Source organism: Rhinolophus sinicus, linkage group LG05 (assembly GCF_036562045.2).
Source record: "Rhinolophus sinicus isolate RSC01 linkage group LG05, ASM3656204v1, whole genome shotgun sequence".
NCBI lineage: Eukaryota > Metazoa > Chordata > Mammalia > Chiroptera > Rhinolophidae > Rhinolophus > Rhinolophus sinicus.
The window spans coordinates 4,345,751-4,355,539 of NC_133755.1; the positions used below are offsets into that span (position 1 = coordinate 4,345,751).

At 45.7% G+C, this 9,789-nt stretch overlaps 1 long non-coding RNA gene across 1 annotated transcript; it reads left to right on the forward strand.

The window, feature by feature from the left end:
* Nucleotides 1-7,586: 7,586 nt before the first annotated feature.
* Nucleotides 7,587-9,536, forward strand: LOC141571495 (uncharacterized). Its single transcript, XR_012496235.1, has 2 exons — nt 7,587-7,865; nt 9,222-9,536. It is a non-coding gene; the product is annotated as an uncharacterized LOC141571495 (long non-coding RNA).
* Nucleotides 9,537-9,789: the final 253 nt, after the last annotated feature.

Here is a 9,789-nt window from a genome sequence, read left to right on the forward strand (position 1 = left end):
GCAGTGGGATTAAGTCCGCGTTATTAACCACATAATAATAAGGAGGAGGAGAAGTAAGCCTCAGGATGGTCTTGTTCGCTCCCCATGCTGAGCCCATGAGGTAGCTATTGTCGTAGCCCCATTTCACAGATGAGAACATTGAGGGGAGGGAATCGGTGGATTAACTTGTGTGAGAGGCACGGAGGAGAGAAAGGAGGTATATTTGGAGACCACAAATAGTTTGTTATACATGTTTGAAAAGCAGCACAGCTACGTGGACAAGAAAATCGACCTTCAAGCCAGACTCCCTGGGTTCAAGTACCAGCTCTGTCACCATCCTGTGCCTCAGTTTCCTCATCTGAAGAGTAGGAATAACAATAACACCAACCACACAGGTTGTGAGGAGTAAGTTAGCGTGTGCTCAGTGCCTGGTCCGCAAAGTGTGATCTATGCATGAGAAGCGCATTAGAAATCAGAGCTTTGGGGCCACTTCAGACACTGAACCAGAACCTGATCCCAGGGACCTGTCTGCACATTGGCTTTTGGGAAGAGTCTAGAGCAATGCATGGTAAGGGCCATGGTAGCCCATGTCTTTATTGTCATTATAACTAATGACACAGAGCATACGGGGGAAGAGGGGCAGGCACAGGTGGGAAATGAGCCTCAAAGAGTAAGTTGGGGTAAACTGTGAAGGGCCAGGATACTGAGTGCTGTGCTGCAGGTGATGGAGGACAGAGGAGGCCCTGAGGGCTGGCAGGGGATGCCGTCAGGACTGCCTTTGAGAGTTCTTCCCCAAACAAAGCCAACCAAACCAATGACCAAGCACTAAATAAGCAAGCATTGCAAGATTCTCTGGCTGTAAACCAAGCTCCTGGGATTCTTCCAGAACCCAGGGAGACCCTGAGCACTTACCTGGAAACTGGGGGATAGAGCCTTGCACTGGCCCCGCCTGTGTCTCACGCTGGCTCACAGAGGAACCAAGGAACCAATGAAAGTTGCTCCTTTTTCTTCCCCACTAGTGGGTCAGGACCTAAAATTAGGCAAATGAGATGATTCATGTTAAAGTATGTTATAAACGGGGAAACACTATACACAACTGAGGATTCCTTACTGGAAAAGCAATTACCTTGTAAATGGAAAAAAAAACATCAGACTCACTGTAAGATAACCGAGGCATCAGACTCAGAACTCATGTCAAGAAATACCTGTGAGATTCTGATTGAATAAACCCAGGTTGAGGGGGCGGGGGCAGAAGATGATAATTGCTAGGAAGAGAGTCCAGGAGTTCGTGTTTAAAGAAAACATCCCCAGATTATTCTAGTTGGATCTAACGATTGGGAGCAATATTTCTCAAACTTGAATTTGCAGCAGAATCTCCTGGTGCATTTCTCAAACAAATAACTGGGCCCTACTCTCATCGTTCGTGAATCAGTAGGTCTGAGCTGTATCACTTTGCCAGGGCCCCTTGGCAAGGCACCGCACACTGGGTGACTTAACAGAAATGAATTGTCTCGGTTCTGGAGGACGTAAGCCCAAGATCAAGGTGTCGGCGGGCTGGTCCTTCTGAGGCTGTGAGGGAGAACCTGCTGGTGGTTTGCTAGCAATTCTGGCAACGCCTGGTTTGCAGGTGCATCACCCTCATTTCTGTCTTCATCTTCACCTGGCTTCTCCCTGTGTGTGGCTGAGTCCAAATACCCCTTTTTCACTAGGACACAAGCCATAGTGGATCAGGGGCCCACCCTACCCCAGTGTGACCTCATCTGAAGTAATGATACCTGCAATGCCCCTATTTCCACATAAGGCCACTATCTGAGGTCCTGGGCCTTAGGACCCCAACACAGGAAATTTGGGGGGACACGATTCAACCCACAACACCTTCCTCAGCCTGCACATAACTCACAGCCCCCAAATCCGAAAGGAGCCACATCATATTGGTGACAAGTGAGCCATCATCCATAACTTTCTTTCTTCACTCTGTTCAGCTCCCCTAAATACAGATTTCCCTGCCCTTGTGTCTTCCTTCCTGGACTCTCAAATTCTCTGGAAAGAAAGCCCTGGGCCTGCACCGCAGGCTGTCGCAGAACAGCAGCCATGGATCCCACTTCCACGATGGCTGCACGCAGCAGCTTGGTGGCACTTTGTCCCTGCAAAGCCCTGCTCCCTCCCAGGACCCCAGCGAGGCCCACAGAGCAACTGCCTCCCGTCACATCCTGCGTAGAACTGAGATCTGCGGTTACCATGGCTAATATTTCCGACTTGATTGGCACCAGCAGTAACTGAACTGCAGCCTCTCCAGTGCAACACGCTCTGTTCATTAGATCCCATTGTGTGGAGCCACTGCCTCCAACCGCAGGATTGTTCTGCTTACAAAAAGGAAAGAATGTAAAGGAAGACCGAAAAGGAAGGACAGAAACCGAAAAGAAGACAGGAGAGGCAGTCATAAACACAACGCTATGTCGCCGTGTGAGATGTTGGTGCAGTTTTGCGGCGAGGCTGAAATCATTCTAGAAGGAATGCAATGTTGTACCAGCTCTGGCCCCATCAAGAATGGTGAGATGTAAAGTGAGAAATCTTAATTTCGGTGGCACAGTCGCACAGAATCAGAGCTGGAAATCAAAACTAGCCAAGTCCCAATGTTTGTTCACGAAGGCAACTGCTCACTTGTTTACCATGCTGTCAGCGTGCTCCGAACCATCTCTCGATGCACGGCTCCCTCACGTCTACTTACACCCCGCCCCCACGCCCCACATTCAGAAACCTTTGGTGAGCTCTGGGAGTTTTTCTTAGATGAATTAATGAAGAGTGCATGGATGTGCAAAATCCTTGGGCGTTTATCTCAGGTTTCCACTTTGAATAATCATGACAATGTTTTGTTTGTTTTTAAGCTGGAGACACTTCACTTTTCTCCACTGTAATTCCACTTTTTCTTTCTCTCTTTTCTTTCTCACATAGCTCACCACAGATCCTGGGACTTACTAATATCAGACTGTGTCTCTGTGCACACAGTGATACTATTGATAACAACAAAGACAATGCAAAAACAAAAAAAGTAAAGGTAGGTTTTTTTGGTTTAGTTCTGATTTTTTACGTTCCAGTATTTATTTGTAAAGCTATCCTGTTTCCCCAAAAATAAGACCTAGCCAGACAATGAGCTCTAAGGCATCTTTTGGAGCAAAAATTAATATAAGACCCAGTCTGATATTACAGTAAAATAAGACCCAGACTTGTATTATATTATATAAGACCCAGGCTTATATTATAGTAAAATAAGACCAGGTCTTACATTAATTTTTGCTCCAAAAGACACATTAGAGCTGATTGTCCGGCTAGGACTTATTTTTGGGGAAACATGGTATTTTGGTTTTATTATTTCCAGCTGAGGAGATGGGAAATTGTCAGACTTCAAAAGCCGAGCGTGGGCATCCTGACTCACCTGCTCGCGGGGCCCACATCACTGAGTGCTGAGAAAAAGCTCTACTAGATGGGTTGGCATCCCGTCCAACCTCCTTTCCCTCGAAAATGGCCCTTGTGGGTGCTTGTGAATAACGTGCGGCCCTCGTGGAGCCTGCCTTCGTTTCCTGCCTCAGTTTCAGCCGCCACTGCTTTCTCCCCGATGTCGCTCATTACCTCTTACGCACCTTCCTATGGACTCCCTTCCCCCCGCATCCATCCTTACGTCGTCGTGCCTGGAGTTCCTAGCCTCCCCTCCCTAGCTAGCTGCCTCTGCGCCCCCTCTTGCCTCAGAATCAGGCTAACTTCCTGCAACCACTTTACTTCATTTCCTGAGAAGGTTTACAATAGGACAATGCTCTCCTCGCCCTTCCCCGCCCCCCAAAAAATAGAGTTGACCAATTCAAAGTCCACTGACCACAACCGCCACAGTGTGCTTTTCCAGCACTGTGAAAAGTGAGTCTGCCCTCTCCAGGCCTGCTCTCTTGTTCCAACACCGCAGGCGTCGCCGCTCCCTACCACCCCACACGGCCTGCTTCTCAGGCTAGGACAGCCTCCCGATCCTGCAGGCACGGAGGCATTTGTGCGCCCCGCTCTGCCCAGTCTGGCATATTGAAACGTGTGTGTCTCACTCCTCAGTCATCTGAACATGGATGACGCCCTGTCCCACCTCCCTTCCAGCCAGGCTGCACTGGATTTACTCCCTTCTGGCAAGGCTGACCTCCAAAGCTATTACGGACAGAGAAAGACAAATACATGCAAGCATGATCTCATTTATATGTGGAATCTAAAGAACAGAATGAATGAGCAGATAAAACAGAAACAGACCCATAGATACAGAGAACTGATGGCTACAAGATAGGAGGAGCTTTGGGGGGGCTGGGTGGAAAAGGTGAAGGGATTAAGACGTACAAATTGGTAATTATAAAATAGTCAAGGGGATATAAAGTACAGCATAGGGAATATAGTCAATAATATAGTAATAACTATGTGTAGTGGCCGGTGGGTACCAGACTAATTGGAGGATAACTTCATAAACTATATAAATGATTAACCACTATGCTGTACTCCTGAAACTAATGTAAAGTAATGTTGAATGTCAACTGTAATCAAAAAATAAAACAGGGGGGCAGAGATTACCCTGGTGGGCCTGCCCTACTCAGGCAAGTCCTTTAAAAGAGGATTTAGAGATTGACTATGAAGGAAGTCAGAAATGCTTCTGCTGGCCCTACAGAAGCAAACACTCGTATGAACTACCTGTGGAGACGGTCGTGTGGCTGGCAACCGCAGGTATCCTCTAGCGGCCGAGAGTCTGAGCCCTATGACCACAGAGAGCTAACTAATCGGGATAAGGATCGATTGAACTCTATGAAATTGCCATTAGTTTACACGTCAAAAGTGGTCAAACAGCAGAAATTTCATACGGCCCTGCCTGTGTATACAATGTATTCCAACGAGTATGGCTGGTGATCTGTATTAATCATTTGCTGCTGCATAACAAATTAAAACACACTCAGTCCAGCACCCATGTCTTAACTCACTGTCTCTGTAGCTCAGAATTGAAGGCACAGGCTCCTGGGCTCTGGGCCAAGGCCCCACAGGCTGACATCTAGCGTCGAGGGGCCGGAGGTCCTCAGGCTTCTCCCCGGCCCCCATGAATCTGTCTGTGATAACTACCCCAGCAATTTTGACACTGTTTTTCATTAGCTATAAGTTAAAGAAGTGCTTCAAATGGAAGCACAGATAGAAAGGTCTTTATATGATTATAATAGATGCCACCTTATTTAGCCAAATAGGCCAGGCAAACAGCATTCAGTAATGAGAGACACCCTAAGATGTACTCCAGTAGAAAATAAATTACTATTTGTTTAATTACATTGGATATTTAGTGAGCATATTGGGAAAAATAAAAAAAGAAATATCAAAAAATCAATAAAATAATCTAGAATATGGTGGGTGTCTATAAGATGCTAATTGTTCTCCTCTCTAATTGTAGGAAATATGAACTCTAATATGATGACTTTCCAGGTATTTTAAATAATAATAAAGTCTTTCCAGCCAAGTAGATATTTAAACGTGTTAGATTCCAAGACCAGTTGTCACTGGCGGTCAGTGTTGGGAACTCTCGGGTTCCCTCTGTGTGCACTCTGAGGAGCCCGGCTGGCACTGAGCCCCCAATGAGGTGAAGGTTGAGGCGTTAGTTACATCCTTGCAGCCCTCCCTCTGCAGCCAGCAGTGGCCCCAGCCCGGTGACTGCCCTATGCGCCTGCCCAAAGGATCGCAGTTCCACTTTCCCTCCCAGGCTGGCAGCTCCGCATCAGGCCACCCGGTGCTCACTGCCTGCACGGGGGCAGTGGGCGTGGAGGGGGACAGGAATGATTGGGTCTCAGCACGGTGGGCAAACCCGCCTGCGGTGCGTGCTGCCCCCTTTCCTTGCCTGGCCAATTCAACAGGCCTGTCACTGGCTTGTCTGACCTGGGCACCACTTCCTGTCTGAGCTCGCTCTGGAATTGTGTTCCATAGAAAGTTTGGTCCTGTGTTCCAAATCTTCCCTTTTCTCTCACATATGACTACATCGTGTAATTGCACACACACACACATGCGTGTATATACACACACATGCACACAAATGCATGCCTATCTTCCCCATCTAAGCACAAACGCTCTTTTACGTTCTTATTTTGGAGCCCGAACACAGGTTGTCTAACGCAGCCCTCCAGGTAGTCATCATTTCAAGAATGATAGATGTAAATCTATTATAATTTAAATAACTTCAGCAGTATTTTTGACTCATCAGACCAGATTTTATCAAAGCCCAGTAAGACTGCGATTTTTTAAAATTATTAATATATGTGCTACTTCAAATACTACGCGTAGCCATTCAGCATTAGTGTAACGCCTGGAGGTCAGACCACTGAGCTGCTTTTAAACCAGGGGGCGGCTGCAGGACTTAGCAGCAGCGACTCAGTGAGCAGCCCAGCGACAGCCCGTTCTCCACTCTCCTGCTACAAGGATCCATTTTAAATGTTCTAATTCCCAGGCCGTCACTCTGGGCACTTACAATATCTACATAGTTTAGACTGAAGAATTTAATTATTTTTAACTTTATTCAAAGATTTAATGTAACGTTCAGTTTACAATTAAGAGTATGTGTAGATCATTATTTATAATGCTTCTAAAGCAAATTATTACCTGGGTGGTGTTATTGAATAAGCCCCTTTGGTCAAATTTACGTTCTGGGGGAGGAAATGAGCCTCCAGCTCAGCCAGCCAGGAGCCAGATACTGGGAGGCGTGTGCCTCTTTGTCAGGGGTAGGCATCACTGCGGTAATGTGGGACCTTGTGGTAATTTGGATGTTGTGCTCGCACCCAAATCTCCCCCAGACATTTTCGTCAGTCTGTTTCCTGTGTCTTCAGTGAGAAGCGTGGATGATGGTGGACATGCTGAGAAGAGTGGGGTGGCTGTCTCTGCTCTTTAAGGGCTTCCCGAGCATATGCCGTGAGGAGTTACCCTCTGCCTGTCCTCCTGTACATGTACCCAGGAATCTGGAGTCAACGTCTGCTTGGCCCTGGGGCACCTGGGGTGGACAGGCAGGTGGCTGGGCAGTCACCCCACCCAGTGTACAGCTTGCACACACACACATACACACACACACACCCGGCCCGCTCCACCTGGGGAATGGACAATCCCAGGATACCCAGTGCCTCTTCTTTGTTTCTAAAAGCATACATACTTGGACTTTCCAGGATACCAAATTCTGCAGAACCCTCTAACCTCCCCACTTTCAGTTTCTTGGGAAGAACTGTTTACCTATATTCTCAGGCCTCTTGCCCTCCACAAATGCCTCTCCCAAACACTCCTGTTAAGGATTTTATCATTTTTCCAGAATAAAAACATAATGTAAACAAATTTTAAACAGAGAATTCTAGCTTGGTTATTTCTCATCTGTCGCCAAGTGTGTGGAGGGGGGAGGCAGAGGGGGAGTGTGACTATCTCAGGAAACCATAAAACAGCCCCTTGCAGTTCTTCCCCACCCCTAGGCCCTTCCAGAGTCCCTTGGGGTGCCAGGAGCTCAGGTCCAGTCATTTCCCGACCTTAAGCTTTCCTTCTCATTGGCCAATATTCCCAATACACAAATAGTTGCCTTTTAAGAATAGAGCAAAATCCCTGTCCTGGTTTTGATATTCTCAACTTCTGGCAGAGATATATTCCCGGGACAGCTTTTTAAAGTCTGTCTGCAAACGGCACTGAGATTAAATGCGTCTCGGGAGCGCGAATGGGGGCGGCATTTCTTGACAGCAGGTCAAGAGGATCACAGCTCGAGCTGCGTCCCTGTCAGGAGGTCTAGACAGCGGCCCTTCTAATTCTGGACATGCAGGCGATGAGTAAACCAACAAATAGTATGACGGTGGACCATCTATTGTGGACACACTTAGGTAAGTGTGATGCATTTATGAATTCAAAATGGCTTAGTCATTCTGCAACATCAGAGCTAAAAAGCCAAACCAGAAATATTCCTACCGTTTCCCCTTTGAAGTCATAGGGTGTAGATGATGTATTATGAATGAAATATGTTTCTACAAAGTGAGACACATTCTTCGTGTTTAATTAGCACATGACAACGCTGTTGTTTTTCAATAGTCTACATAGACACATGAGATCTAGTGGAATTCCTTCCTGCTCTGTCTTTGCTGTGTGTCCCACTCGCTTGCCTGTGCTCTCGCTGCTCTGTTCATCACAACGCTTCTGTCTTGGCCCCACACTCGCTTCCAGCCGCATGACGGGTGTGCTCTGAGAACCGTTAAGGAGGAGAAAGGCTTCTCTTCCCACGCTTGTGCTTATGGCAACAGCACATATGTTAACTCTTTCTAGTTTTGGACAAGAGTGGGTGAACATGATACTTACCATTGGCAAGACTGTGCAGATTTTTTTTTTTTGCAATTGATCTGACAAATATCTCCTTATAGTTGCACAATGTTTCTGCAGGTGGGAATAGTAACAGCCTCTGGTTTTACACCAGAAGGGAATATTTGCATGAAAAAAACTATTGTGAATGTACACTGGAATATCATACAGCCAATAAAATAAAGTTTGTAAAAGTAGGTGTTTAAATGCATATTTAAAATAAGAAAAATTCTTATGGCATAACAGTAGAAAAATACAAAATAGTCTATAAAAATAGAGTTGAGATTACATCATACATAGAAAAAATTATATAATTTTTATATATGAAACTATATATAGATATGTGTACATGTGCCTGTGTATGTATGTATCTACCTACTTACCTACCTACCTATCTATCTGCATATAAATGGTGATTATGTCCAGTGGGACGCTCAGGGTGACTTTTAAATGTGTTTAAAAGTGAATTTATATGTACTAATATGTTCTTATAGGTTCTGAGCTTTTACGAGGACATCTTGTTTTTCTAAGCAAAAATATCTTAACTATCACATTTCAAATAAAATATATTTATTTCTTCAGTCCCGTTAGCAATAAAGAAACAAAGCAGGACTGCCTACATCTCTAATTTAGAGGCTATTTTCGCCGTCCAGTTAATCTAAATAACATCCACATTGTACTAGAAGTGAGACAGACTTCCCAAGAGGCTTAGGAAACCCAGTCTTCCCACCACTTACGATTTTTAAAATTACAAGATACAGTGCAGGGGGGACAATGGAAGCTCCGTTGTGTGAACATGTCCCTTTTCCACATTCTACCACACTTGAGTATATTGTAAGCAGCCACTATAAATAAATCGATGCTATATTTTCTTGTTGCCATCACAGCTCGTCGAAAAGCAAGAGTCTCAGTCAACTCAACACACAACAAATACTTCTCGGCTGTCACCCCGGAGCCCTGCACCTGGCAAAGTGAAGGTGCAAAGATGCAAAAGTGGGGACCCACCAGATGGTCCAAAGGCCAGTTGGCTGAAGGGCACCTCTTTTGCATTTCCTTTAGAAGGTAGATGTTGTTCCCTAAGGATCTGAACAAATTAACTAGCTGCATGTCTGTGCATATCTTGACTTAACAAGCAAATCTCCTAGCTTGCTTTCTCTGGTTCCCAGATAACAATCCAAAGCAAACAAGCCCCAAATCCTTGACCTGTGTGTGTTGTTTTGTTTCGCTTTTCATTCTTGGGAAAGTCTACTCAGTGCAAAGTCCGCAATAGAAAATATCCCAAATATGTCCCAGTAGAATCTGACCGAACTCTCCCTTTGTCGCCATGTGTGACGGCTAAGGTTTGCGATCCTGCCCTCTTCTCCCTGTGTCTGTTTTAATTCCCCATCAGCTGAAAGGAAGGAAATCAGTGCAGGGAGAGGGAACAATGAATACACTGTAATTTTTACAATACAC